This window comes from Cyprinus carpio, chromosome A12 (assembly GCF_018340385.1).
Source record: "Cyprinus carpio isolate SPL01 chromosome A12, ASM1834038v1, whole genome shotgun sequence".
NCBI lineage: Eukaryota > Metazoa > Chordata > Actinopteri > Cypriniformes > Cyprinidae > Cyprinus > Cyprinus carpio.
Genome location: NC_056583.1, coordinates 11,156,561 through 11,171,413, shown reverse-complemented (window position 1 = coordinate 11,171,413; position 14,853 = coordinate 11,156,561). Strand labels below are relative to the sequence as shown.

At 41.9% G+C, this 14,853-nt stretch overlaps 2 pseudogenes; one reads left to right on the top strand and one right to left on the bottom strand.

Annotated features, from left to right (window-relative positions):
• Nucleotides 1-2,689: 2,689 nt before the first annotated feature.
• Nucleotides 2,690-5,621, bottom strand: LOC122147130 (annotated as a pseudogene).
• A 768-nt stretch (nt 5,622-6,389) lies between these two features.
• Nucleotides 6,390-13,336, top strand: LOC122147129 (annotated as a pseudogene).
• The last annotated feature ends 1,517 nt before the right edge of the window (nt 13,337-14,853 follow it).

The following is a 14,853-nucleotide window of genomic DNA, read 5'->3' as shown; positions in this document are numbered from 1 at the left end:
AAAACCTCAGGGTCTAATAAATAAGTTTAATAATGCCAAGTTGTTTCATTTCAAGTAAAGTCCAAGTAAAACATAATGAGACTTGGAAACATTTTCATGCCATATGTGTACCAAATGCTTTATCCCCTGGATGACACAGAGAGAAACCAAAACAGAACACAGATCAGGGACAAAATACATATTCATTCAAGTACTTCTTATGATTATGTTTCAAAACCTCTGGTTTGCCCTGTAGTTTATTAACTCCCTGAATGATATTTCCTGTTGGCTGGCAAAGAGTAGCAGATTCCAGTGTAAAGCACTTTTGTCTTTCTGTATGAAATTCACACTTTAAAACATCCTTCCTACTGCTACTTTAAAAGTCTAGGCAAAACATGCTAAACTTCCCAAATTCCAATGTCATCGCGTAAATGTCATTTTCATGCTTACAGATGGCAGCCGTACTAAAAATGTGTTTTTGCAAGACTGCATGTGGCATTCTTGTGTGGTCCAGCTAATGATGGGCTGTGAATGTGCAGAGCTGCACCCTCTGTGTGAGCAGCTGTACCTGAGGTAGGATTTAGCAACTGGGCCTGCGGTGACGGGTGTAGATGGTCAATAAAATTAAAGTAGTTCCCTTCAACTCTAACTGATAAGAAAGATATTAGGGAGGACTAAGCAAAATATTTACAACAGTGAAAAGACATGACACACAATGAATAATCTTACAGTTGCTGCTTCTGACATATGTGTCCATATTCTGGTTCCTGGCTCCCTCTTATGGTCAAAATGTTGTTTCTAACCAGAGATGTAAAGAGTACCACACTTCAGTAAAAGTACAGATACCTTACAGTAAAAATGACTCCATTACAAGTTACAAGCCACCAATTCCAAAACAACTTGAGTAAATGTTTTAAAGTAACCGATTTTAACAGTATTTAAGTATTTTACTTATTCTAAATAGGCTCAAAGATGCACTAGTCAAAGAGACATGCCAGTGAAAAACAAGAAGGAGTTGATTTCTGAGAAGAGCAATCACGTTTATTTTCTAAAACCAGAATATAACTAAACAACTAAAAAAAAAACCAATATCGTTCAAAAACATTACAGTCATCTCATATAAAACACCTGTGATTCACGACAGCTTGCTAAGGAATTCACATTAACATAAAGTAGCCTTGTTGACAAGTTTGGGTGTGTAAGGGCCAAACGCACAAGATATTGTACTTTCAGTGTCCTGTAGTTGATGATATAACTTCTTTTGTAGCAGAAATAAACTGCTGGAGAGAAAACTAGGTGCCATGCAAAATGTAATGTGTAATTGCTGCACTCATTACAAATGCAGTGAAGTAAAAAGTACAAATACTTACTCAAAAATGTAGAGAAGTAGAGAGTAAAAGTTGCTAATATCTTTGATACTACTACAGAGTACAGAGTATCCAAAAAGATACTCAAGTACAGTAATTAATTACATTTACTCAAAAACATTACACCTGTTTATAACACCAGAATCGGCAGAGTCTTATGAAATGTTCAAAATACTGATATATTTAATCTGTGTGAAGACTAAATTCATCGATTTTTAATTAAAAGGAAAAAAAACTGAATATTTGTACTATAAACAAAGATGACCTCATTAAATAAAGACCTCATTAAATGCTCAATTAATAGCATGCAGGCTGTCATAAACAGGGACATATTTATTATGCATCATTAATAATAACTGGCATCAAGCAGATGTTTAATTGTTCGCCTTTTTTCACAAAGGGAGTAATGGAGCTCTATCTGTTCAGCAGACTCAAAACCTGGGCTAGAGAGAGAGGATGCAGATTAAATGCATGTCAGTGGTGCCTGTTCATTTAATTCACAATAAAATGTTGTTTATCCAACCTGAAACTTACCCACCAGGTGTTTCTAGAATCAGAGGGATATTATCCAGTCGAGGCTCATTAACAATTTCTCGGAAAGCAGTAATTGCTATTTGGCCACGTCCAATGTCTTCATGGCGGTCCAGATGGCAGCCTAATTTTCCTATTTAAGAAAGATTACACAATCTCAAAAGAAGTAACAGTGCTACATAATATGGGATATATAAGCTAAACTGGTCACACTGTCAGTGTATTGCATATAAATTAAGTCATTGCATAAACAATTACAGTAATAGAGTGCTGCAGTGATGACATATTTTTGTATGTATTTTTGCCAGCCAAGAAGTTAGCTTCACCCTGGTTCCCTCAACAAAAATCCATTGGATTTTTTTGTAATTGAAAAAAATCATAGGGGCAGATTACTGATGTATTTCAAGATGTAGAAACGTCAAAATGTACTGAGCTTGAGTTAACCAAAGCCTTATTTCTGGCATTTAACCAAAAATTAAAAAAACAAAAATGAATGATATCCATTGGATGAATGATGAAAAATGAATGATGAAAACTTTTTATTTTGGGGGGAAACATGTATCATCTGTAGCTTCTGAAGGGCAGTACTAAATTTAAAAAAAAAAGAAAAATATTTCAACAAAATAAAAATAAGTTACACATCTTCATAATGTCCAAAAGTTTTCACCCCCTGGCCCTTAATGCATCTTTTTTCCTTCTGGAGCATCGGGGAGCGTGTGAACCTTTTGTAATAGTTGCGTATGAGTCCCTCAGTTGTTGTCATTGTGGAAAAACTAGATCTCAAAATCATACAAATCACTGCTGGAAAGTGTTCAAATATGCAAAAGATCCTGGAAAACCAAAGAATTTGCAGCACCTGGATGATTTTTCTGTAGAACAGTGGACAGTTTAACTATTCAGGAAAAACAAGGGACTCATGAACAACTATCTCTAAACAAACTGAAAACATTTGTGGAGCATCTAGGTGACAACACACAGTATTAAGACACACAGAATCAAGCGTGGTGTAGGTTTGCTGGTGTGTGTGGTTAATAGCTTGGGCAATTTTCTCCATGCATTTCTCGGGGGTGGAGTCTATAGAAGCTCCAGGGTGAAAGTTAAACTGGCTGAGGCCCAGTGCACTGCAGCGACTCAGTTCTTCCACAAGCATGGTCTGGCTCTTACTGAACACATCTGGATTACAAGATGCAGAGTCATTTGACATACAGTCTTATATACAAAACATAGAGTATTAATTATTGACTGGGTATCGATGAAATCAACAGAACTGTTTTTAAATATGCCAACATTGCGGCTTCATCTTTAAATAATCAGGATTTGGTGGATGCACAGAACCACAGCGAATACAGGGGGAACCGCAGTTCATCAAATAAGATCCATGTGGCAGGATGTGTATCGGATCAAAGCCATGTAGAGCACAGGCTTCTTGAAATTGAACTGCAGCTGCTGTATCAAGAGCTGGTCTCGTCCAGGAGCGCTGGGAGCCCAAGAAAAGGGCAAAAGCATGACCTGCTATGGCCACACTTGATTTAACTGCGTTCAATATTCTTCCTTAAGAATATTATTGTAAAATGTATGAATGTATTCAGAATAAAGCATCTTTGATCACCTGATACTGAGACATGAGCGTCTATGTATTTTTTTCTTTGGCTTTATTTTCCTTGCCATGCCATTTTTCTTCTCTGCTGCTGCCATCTGATGGTTCTGCATCAGAATGTTGTAACTCCTTTGTTTCAGTAACCTCCTCTGTCTTTCTTTTCTTCTCGCCTTTTTTTTTTTTTTGCGCGGCCATATTTTTCTGAGTCAAGAATAAACACGTGGTTAGACATTCTTGTTGAACACCATGAAAAAATAAAACTATAGTCGTGAAAACATTACTAATGCTAATCTGTAGGCATACTTATGAAAACATTACTAATGATGAAGCAGAAACTGGTGTGTTTTTTTTCTAACACACTAATAATATTCTGAAATTTAAGGGCAGGTCATTTGTGATCTGACATTAAACACACATTTCAAACATTTTATACTTGATACTATAAGACATTTTATACATGATACTATAAGACAAGTTTACAAAACTTCAAAACTTGGATCCGGGGACCCCCCAAGGGACCAAAAAAAAAAAAAAAAAAAAAAAAATAGAATAAATAAATAAATAATAATACATGACATATTATTGTTTAATTCTGCGTTCTAAACACATAACTGATTTATCGTGATTATTTATTCTATGGGCAATTTGATTTAATTAAAAAAAATATTTTTTACAGATAATATTTTTGTCTTTAATAGCTTTATTACAATGTCAACAAAAAAAGCAATTATTTAAATGTGCAAACATGTACTTTTTTAATCTCACCTTATAAAATGGATGTTTTTGCAAAAAAAACAAAAAAAAAAAACCCTGCACTGCACTAAAACATTTTCTATATTCAAATAACGTGAGATTTGAAATGATGGCGGTAATCTTCAGCCTGCAAACCGAGGAGCTTTATTGCGCAATCAACAATCATACAAAAAAGAAACTAGACCTCAAAATAAACAGTGCATATTTTTTATTAAAGAAACGGCCAATTTTAAGAGTTATTGGACTTTTAATATTGAAGGTCAAAAATCTCCCTCGGCTGCCCCCCTTCCGTCAGATCTGTCCAGACACACACAGACACACCGAGCAGGAAAATGGGCCGACCGTCAACCAACTGACTTTACAGCGCTTTAAACACAGATTCCGCCTCTTTCGTTTACATTATCGTATTTCATATTTAAACAACTATAGAAGGAGTGGTTTCATGACTAGCTATTAGATTTTGATGGAGTATTGTATTTCACGTTGCCTCAAAACCAGAAAATTCGCACTTAAGCACTTTAGCTGCAGCTAGAAGACTAGCTGCGGTGTATGTATTAATTCCTGAGGTAAGTGCTTTGTTTCAAAACAGCAGATCATATAAAATGTTGTTTATTACTGATGACAAATAGTATGCATTTGAAAAACCGAAGTAGAGTGAAAGCCATTTAGGTGTGGTACAGTTTTTCCTCGTCGATCATCTGTTAGCCACTAGCTCGGTTTTGCTAGTTAAATTAGCCCAGCCAGCTAGTTAGCATCCGTCTGGCTTGCAACTTTAGCTTTCCGCTGGGCGATCGTCAAACATACTTGTGCTTATTTAATACATATTACATACTTAATCTGGACAATGTTTTTTTGCATTAAATGAAATCAAATATGAGGCGGCTTTGTGGTTTTGGTGGGCAGTGTGTGCCCAAAACTCACAGTCCTGGCTTACGTTACTATTGCTTCACAGTATTTGACCAGATGCATATTTATGCATGTCTGGGTTTTGACAGTTTCTTACGTGGTAACGTTACCCTTTTGATTTTTCTCGTGATCCGTTTGCAAATAATCGGCGGGCTTCTGGGGGAATGTAACAGAACTACCTGAGATTTACCTTTAATATGTGTCAATTTATCTTGCTAACAAACAAGCTAACTCGGGTAACATTGCATCCGAGTTTGGCAGGGCCACAAAAGCGCACGATTTAACACACTCTTTCAGTTATTGCCGTTTAAAACACTCGTTTTAATAATTGTTTTTTTGCACGAATCGTTTCGAATAGACGTTTGGAATGCATGGTAATGAGTATATTGCACCGGGAGGAAATGGGCGGGTGAAACAGAGCCCCTGTCCGAAAATTCTGCCTGCTTACTGCAGGCTCACAGACTGATAGCCGCAAGACATTCTCCCATTACGAAGAGATCGTGAATGATTTTTGATCGGCATCTCTTTTAAAGCACGCATTGACAAACTCAGGTTGAGCATAAAACGGCATACCTATGATGTTCCATATGCAGTGATTTGGTGAAATCATGATCATGTGTCGGCGCCGCTGTTTGTGCCTGAACGTCTGTTATGCATGTTGTTTGGTAACAAGGCAGCACCTCTGGACTGCTTGAAGGGGTGATACTCAATGAAACTGTACTGTATTTTACAGATGTTTAGTACTGCATAATCAGATAAAAATAGGCCTTTATATCATTGAGAAGGTTTTACAGTTAGCATGTTTTGTTTTGACTGAGACTGTTTTAAACAGTACAATTCATGTTTAGGTTTTTTTTTTTTTTTTGTAGAAAGCAGCATCAGGAAAGGGAACAGCAGGTCCTGGAAGACGCAAGAAAAGGAAAAAAAAAGGAAGCATAAAAGGAAACGGGGAAACCTCACAGAAGGTTCGTTGTTATATTATGTACAATATAATTATGGTGGACTGTTACATTTTTTTAAATTAATGCACAGCCTGTGGTCCATACGTGGGCATACACGCCATACCACTCTGTAGGGTACGCATTCATTTTACACAATTCTGTAGTCATTTTTTTAGGCGGGTGTGGCGTGTTGTAGAATGATTCAGTGTCTTGTTAATAGTTGAAAGTCATCCGAGCCTCGGTTAGTAATTTGTCAAAGTGTTATTTTAGAACTAGAGATACAAAAAATTTATCTGCTTTGAATGCTCAAGCTCTATGAAGTTGGGTGAATTCTAATTGGCTGTAAATGTTTCAGAATCATGCATCATGATATCTGCCATGAAGCACAAATCTGTGGAGGAATAAAACTCAAGCATTGGCCTAGCAAACATTGTTCTGTACTTTGAGTAGCCTAATTTAAATATCCATTGTCATCAATACTGACTCCTTTTACCCTTGTTTCAGGTTGCAGAGCAAAAAAAATAAAGGTAACTACACATTTTGTTGTCTTGCTAAGCGTTTTATAATAGTTTTTGCATTTTTTCATCTTTCATGTTTGTACTGTGTACTAATATCCTGAAAGTTACAAAGATAGATTAATGTGTCATTGTGCTGACAAACAAATGAAAAGTGTGTCACCGTGTAATGTGCGTAAATCTATTTTATTTCTTTCATTTACCTGAATGTAGCTTTTCTGCAGTTCTGCTTCATTTGCTCCTAAATTTTCCACTACACAGTGCCAGAATTGACCCCAAGCATCCATCTGCACAGTCTCCTGTCACCCCCAACTCAGGCTTCCCCCAGCCCTGGCCCCCGCCTCCCCTCTTCAACCCCATCCACTGCCACCCCGGCTGCTGGCGCCCTCCCTCAGGGTGGGAACAATGCTAAGCGGCGCCGGTGGTGGCCAACGGACAGCCCTCCCCGGCACACAGGAATTCTCAGCGCTACATGCTGTGCCGTGAAGTGCCCCCTCGATTCCGTTGCCAGCAGGACCATAAAGTGCTACTGAAGAGGGGCCAGCCGCCCTGTCCTCCATGCTGCTGGGGGGAGGCAACAGCGGGGGCGACAGCCCCAATGAAACAGTGGCTTTTCTGCCTCAGGTAAGAATCATCAAGGGAATCATTTGATTAACGGAGGGAGAAGGCTCTTTATTTAGAAAAATATGTGACAGATCACAAACAGTAAGTTCTTTAGATACACTTTAAAAAACATTTCATTTCAGTTGGACCTCTAAAACAATAATTTTCCTCTTTTTAAAATGTAACGGAAGCTTTTTAGTTAAATTGTCCATAAGTCTAACAAATCTTGATAATGTAAAGTGTAGCTAGCTGTCAGCTCAAAACACAACGCAAGGTGTTGTACCAGTCTGTATCCAAATTTTAGAATATACATTGTGTCCTGTGTATACTTTGGAGTTACACTTACATGCTGTAGTGAAATTTGTAAGTTAGGGTTACATACTTCTTTGGAGAGAGGTTGCAGCTTGCAGCAAAAAATGAAAGTTCATAAAAATGTAGTTCTTCTGTGAAAACACTAAAGACATTTTGATAAATCTGTGTTTTTGTCAATACAGTGAAAGTCCAAGTGTTGCGAGTCCACTATTGTTTTGAAACCCAATGACTCAATTTTTTTAACAAAAGCAGTTTTTTCAAAATATCTTATTTTGTGTTTTCACAGAAGTTTATGCAGGTTTTGGAACGGCATAGGTGAGTAAATGATGACAGAACCTTTTTGGGTAAACTATCCCTTTAAGACTTTCAGACTCATTTGTGTTACATTAGTTTATTTGATACATGTAGGTTGTGTCATTAAAAATCATAAAAGAATCATCCTACGGAGGTTCATGAAAAAGTTTGGTATTTTGTTTCCAGATCCAAGTCAGGGCCCTGTGGGTCCAGCTGCTCCCTCACTGCCCCATACGTCATCCCTCCTCATCAATCGCTGCTTCTTCTTCTTCAAATTATGCAAATTCCATGTGGGGGACCAGCTCTGGCAGCCAACCCCCCTCTCAGGGCAGGGAAAAAGGTGATAGTGGAACGGTCAGACCTGGAGGAATGGCCTAGTATTGCTGCTGGAGATGGGTCAAAGGTTGTGGATACAGCAGGTACCGGAGGTGCGGACAGTAGCGGAATTCTGAACCGCAGCGCCTCATGGGGTGAGAGGCATCTCCAGCAGCAAGCAAAAAAAGTTGTGGGAGGAGGAAATGGGAGGAAAGGAGTGAATTCCAGCAGCCCCTCCCCACCCACATCCTCTGGTTCACCAAATGACATGTATGCAGTCTGGTAGTGTTTTGGGCTTCATCCCTCCCATGAAACTCATAGTGGGGAATGCAGTAGCAGCATGCTTCATTGCCCCCCATATCCAAAGCTGCCCCTCTCCCCAGGGAGTCTCCTGATAGCTCCCTCGGTGTCAGCTGTGGGATTCCAGGTGCCAATTTCACCCCTAATGCCAATCCCTCTGCTTGGCCAAGCCCTGTAGGACAGGAAGGAGCTGGGACAGTTGCAACAGAGGGTGGCTCCTCTTCTCTCCCAAAGCTCATCTTTGTCTGCCAGCAACCTTCTTTCTGTGAATCAAGCCTCTCATCAGCACCAACTTCACACCAAATGCAATCCAGAGACAGAGAGCCGCCCTGTGGAGAGTGGGGTGGTGCAGCACTGGAACCAGGAGCAGGACCAAAAAACACAGGGGTGGCAGAGGGGGGCTGATATGGACTCTGGAAGCACAGGTGGAGGGGATGGCTCCACTTCCTCTTCCTCCTTCCACCAGCTAATCATTGTGGGAAAGCTCAGCCTTTGCCTGCAATCTCCAAAAACGGGGTGCCTCAAGGACTGAATCTTGGGAGGAAGGGGCAGGAGGGAGCTCTGTGTCTGCTGAAGGCGGGAAAGCCTGGGGTTTTGCTGGGGTCAGGATGATCGAGGAAGATTTGACAGGGGCAAGTGCGTGGGGAACTGGAAGTGGGGGTCAGACCCCCGGGGTATCTCAGGGAGCGTGGGGTGGGGACCATAATGTGGCGGGGGAGTGGGGGGCGTCCAGTGGTGTTGAGAGTGCAGCAATCCAGGTGGGAAAGATGGTTCGAGCAGTAACAGCAGCAGCAGCGGCGGTTGGGTTAGTGCAGGTAACCCGACGACTTCCTCCTCCACACCTCAACTATGACAAGAGCTTGGGACAATCAGAGAAGGAGTTGGGGATGTGGGAGCAGGAGAATCGAGTGAGTGGGGGAGGCCAGGGTTAGCAGAGGTTGGGGAGGTACCCTCATCCTCCAGTGGCGGAGGGAACTCCAGAAGTGGCAATCAGCGCCAAGGCTACCACCCGCTCTCATCAACCTCCCAACCCTGAAGTGGCCTTACAGAATCTGCTTAACCCGGTCTGACCTGGATCCCCAGAGTGCTGTCCAACTCTGGTTGGGGTCAGAGGCAAGTCCGTCAGAATGTGGCATGGGATTTGGAGGTGGGAGGTGGCGGAGCAGCAGCACCAGGTGGAGGAGACTCCCACCCTACAATGAGAGTGCACCTGCCAACGCTCAACCATACTCTGGTTCTTCTGGCACCAACAACTACTGATCCATCTTCCTCCTCTCTGCACCAAGGTGCAGCTCTGAATGCCAACTTGAACTCAAACTCCATCCTCGGGCCACCCCCCGCTGTTTCACATGGTGAAGGTTGGGATAAACAGTACTAGCAACAGCCAGTTCTTCTTTGCATGCCGAGGCCCTCCACCCTCCGGGTGTCAATATATCCAAAAACCCTGTCGTCATCCACAATCTGTAGGTGGAGTAGGTAGTTCAGCCGGGGGACAAGGCAAGCCATTCTGGGGGTTGGGGAGGGAAAACTGCTTCATCTCAGAAGGCCCAAGGGAAAAAAGTTGGGACAGCGAGGGACATGAGTGGCGAGAATGTAGAACAGGGAAGCTCGTCAGGCAGGTGGGGAGATTTACCAAACACAGGGTACTCCATCAAATGGAAGCAAAGTGGCTGGAGGAGTGACAGTTCAGGAGGAGAAAGGAACAGGTGGGTTGGAAAAAAGAAAAGAGACGGGGGGGGATTGCAGGCCCAATTTGGGGAACGAGATGGTAGTCAGTGGACTGGGTAGAGAATGAAGCCTGTGTCATCATGCGGAGGGGGGTTTGGGGGGAGGGGGAAGGGTGGTGGATGGGTACTAGTTGGGGACGTCAGAAGAAGGGTACATGGAGTAATTGGGACTGAGGGAGGCTCTAGCGAGGGGCATGGGGAACTGGAGGTACAGGGTGGGGTGGAGGGACATGGGTTGGGCAAACCCCCTCAACCCAAGGCTGCGGGTGGGAAGAGGGCACCGTGCACAGATGCCAAAACAGCCAGTCGGCCTCACAGAAAGGCCGGCACAGGCAGCAGCCAACAACAATCACAGCCTCAACAGTGTCCAGTCGTGGGACACAGGGGCCATGACAAGGGGGCTGGGGAAGACACCAGGTCCCTTCAGACCAGAGCCAAAGTTAAGGGTGGACTCTCGGGACCATTACCACATATTTCCCAGTGGCCCTTTAGACACTTTAGAGTTCCAGCGGTTGGGGAGGAGCCTTCTCCTCAGTCCATCAGCAGGGAAATGGAGATTGATGATGGAACATGCTGCTTGGGGGATGACCCCAGCAGCCTGCAACAAAACTGTCAACTTGTGGGATAAGAACAATGCCCCATCTGGCCAGGCAAACACAATCAGTGTCCCCTCAGCAAGGGACCCCCAACCCTACAGCAGCAGCCCACCTGGAAGGCCGGAATGCTTAACAGGCCTCGGGAATAGGGACATGAACCCTGGCACATTCAAACAAAACAAGGGGGCCAGGAATATGTAAGAATATATGCTTTCCTCTTTGAAGTCTTTATTTTAATTGGAATTTCCCTGCTGCTTTTTTTTTAACCCTTTGGCAAACATGAAAACATGACGTTCAAACTCTAAAAGACACATCATTTTTTTAATGTAAACCTCCATGGTAGTTTTTTTTTTTTTTTTTTTTTTTTTTTAACATGAAAATCATTTGTCAGTGCAGCATGAAAGCCCAAAAACTCTGTGAAACAGTTACTTGGTTGATATTTAAAAGAAAAACTACGTGTCAACATTATGTTTCCATGTCGTCTACCATAGAACCTATTTTATTAAAGCATTTGCTTTGTTTATCTCTTAGGCTTCTTCTGGAGATGGGGGAGGCAGTGGCTCTCCTTCCAGTCCATGTGTGGACAATGGTACTGCAGCCTGGGGGGTAAAACCTACTGATGCACCCAGTCATTAGTCTTGGGCCAAACCCTGATTGACACTGGCAGGGCATCAAAGCTTGGGGGGACCCCTCTCCCCATCCACGTGAAGTCTGGTGAGGTCTTGGATAAATTTTGTGATAGCAGTAATGTAAATTGTTTGAAAATTGAAACTCTTCCCGAATGTATTCCTTTCCTTTTTTTCCTTCTTTTTTCAGTCATACTTGTGGAATATTCTATAAAGGAATAATGTTTTTTAATTTTTACAGGGTTTTTCAAAGTCTATGCAAGAAGAGAAGGTTGGGGTGAAGGAGAGGGCTCAGTAGTGCTTCACGTCACTCCAGCTGGGAGGAGGCGGATTGAGAGTGGGTGTGCATGGAACAGCGATGGTTCCCAAGGCAGTAGCTCATCCTACAAACTCTGGAGGCAGTTGGGGAGCCAAGCCCTCCGGGCAACAAGGTATGCCAATGGTCAGGCTAGGGCCTATATTCAGGCAAATCTGGTACACAAGTTACCTCCTGATTTACTAGTAACTGAGCTTTCCGTCTAATTTTATTCAGGGTTCCTTGAAGGGTGTGCAGGGGACTCTTGGAATGAACACCAATGACAAGCACCCAGTTTTTCCAAACATGGGAATTTTGGTAAAGCAACATCTATAAAAGAATGGTGTTCTTAGAGGAATATAGTTTTGGGGAAAAAACATTTTATTAACCGTTAATGCACTGTATATGGAATTTACCTGTTTTTTTAAAAATGCAATTACAGAATCAATCACCTGTAAATTCCACCAGTAGCTTTAATAACCCATTTAATTTTTCCTAGGATATAAGCCAATAGTATAATTGCTTCATATGATTACATCAGCACCTTTATTAACACATTTGAGTGAAGTCTGGTCTATTGAGGTTTTTCCAATGCAGTGATTTGTTAATAGGGAGAGGACCACAGTGGTCGTTCTTTGGATCTGGCCCTGGTCCTCCGCAGGACCCAAAAAAGATGGAAGGAGAGAAGCGTGGCATGGGCTAAATGAGTACAATGGAGAGATGCGTAAAGGAGGACGCGGAGGTAGGAGGGAGCAGGAGCAGAGCAGTTCCGTTCACCTCGTTTTCCAAAGAAAGTGGGGGCATGTTGAACCTGGGACCTTACTATGACAAGGTATTTGCATTTCTTTTATGTGTCTGAAAATGGTAATCTGTAACCTCTGCTGTCACTGTGAGTAATGGTGAGTATCCTTTTTCTTTAGGTGAGTGGTCAGTTGTTTAAGTAGCGGAGGTGGGATGGCACAGTTCCAGGCACCAACCAGGGGTGCCTCCCATCAAACCCATCAGTACGAGCGCAAGTGCCCTCATCAGTTCCTGTCACCGCAAGGTACCTTGATAATACGGGATATATAATATTTACTTCAGTAAGTTGCAAAAAACTGTTTTTTATGGTTGTTGACAGAAAAGTTTTGTTTTAGAGGCAGACATTTTGTTGAGCTTTCACATTTTTTCATCTTCAACGATACGTGCACTGATTATGCACAATAGGATTTCACATTGTCTTTAAAGATAAAATTCTGTTAACCCCAGAAATGCCCCACAATTGGCCCTGTGAAAATGTAAGTCAGATGTGATTTGGTTTAATAAGCTGAACTAATTCTATGCTGAAGGTGACAGGCTCCCCTGTGCTGACCGCCGATGCTCTTTCCCAGTGGGGGTTTTGGAGGTGTTAGGGGAGGCATCTTTTCCTCCTACAGCCTTCCCCATTCAAGCACATCTGCCATTGACTCGGCAAAATTTTGTACCCCTCATAATTCAGTTCCAACTGGTGGGTAGCTCCATGTTGCATGCTCAGTACTTTTGTCCTTTGCAGGCCAGATTAATCACTCACTACAGTTCTGTTTGATTTTTCTTTTGACCCTGTGAGTCGTGCTTTCTTGCAGGCCTGTCAGCTGCTACTTCAACAGCAACCAGCAGCAGCAACAACAGCAGGCACACTGCTGCAGAACCAGCGCAAGTGAGCCCGCTCCCCCCCAAACATACGTCAACTATTTTAAGCAGACCCACAACAAATTACCGTCGAGGAGATTGTACCTCGTACACTGCTTTTTTTTTGCTTGACTACTATTTAACTGTTAAAGCTGCTGCGATTTTAAATGTATTCTGATAATTCTACAGTGGTCAGATGCTCTCAGAAAATTCTGAAGCTGGCAGAAAATGAGTTTTACATTATTACATTCTTTGTACTGGTTTCATATTGCAAAATGTATATTTAATTGCTTGATCTAGCATAATTCTCTATTTTAAATGCCTTATTTATAAGGCCATAATATTATAAGGTCACTTTATAAACCTCAAAATATGGTAGAAATGTTTTTTATTTATTTTCTTTTTTTTATTAGTTTTCTTCCCTGCTTATCATAGCCTTCATTCTGAAATAGTCTATGCGTTGAATATTGGTTCAATAAACCCATTATGTTCGCAACTCAAAAAAAAAGTTAAAACTTAGTTGCATTCATTTGGTCACAAAAATAAGCTTGCACTCCTCAATTTGTTCTTTTTTGACTCATTGTGGCTTGTATACGGTAATATTAATTATTCAGTAACTTTTTTTGATACAAGCAGCTGTGGGGTAAACCGCTGGTTTTTGGCGCTCTCTAGCACACACACCACAACCCACACACACACACACATAATATATATAATATATATATACTATATATATATATATATATATATATAGGACTAAATATTTGTGTAGATGTCCCACCGGAGGATACATGCTGCTAGGTTTGAAGTGCAAAACAACCATAGCACAAACAGATTAGAAAGATGCAATTGTGTTGTCACATCGTTCTTCTTTAAAGGGGGAAATGAAATGAGGAGTGGTGTTTTAACCCTCTGCAGTTGTGGACACGTAAAACAATGAGTTTTCCTGTAGAGTTGCAGCTGTTTATATTCGAAATCATACGTTGTATTCATTCCCTAGCTCTGCTAGAATACAAGGATGGTTTCATTCAGCACGAAGAGACAGCAGCATCAGCAGTGGGAGGAGCTACAGGAGGCTATCTCCAAACGTCTCGTCCTATGCTTTAAACTATGCCTTCCTCTACCATTGGTGGTAGTGGCCCAAAGCAGACCAATGTCAGACACCCGCTCACACAGCCGTCTGGCCTTAGGCTGAAGCTGGAAGCAGACCTGCCTCAGAAGACAACCAAGAAACTTATTCATGGTGAGTTAACGGTTTTAATTTTAAAGAAAACACAAACGAGTGTCGTTAGCCTGTTTGAGAACATTTATGTAAGTTGTCTGTATTTATGTAACATGACACCTTCTGTCCTATTGCTGTGTCTCGAAGGGTTTGAGGCCTGGAGCGGAGCCTCATCTGGTCTGGGAAATGGGTTCGCATAGTTGTGTGGCCCAGCTTGGGGCGGTAAAGACAGTGGGGGTGGCAAGCAGTCTTCCGTTCAAGTGGATGGATGGAAGGTAATGCGTTCCCAGCCCCTGTTAATACGTCTGCTGCCTGATAGCATCTCAT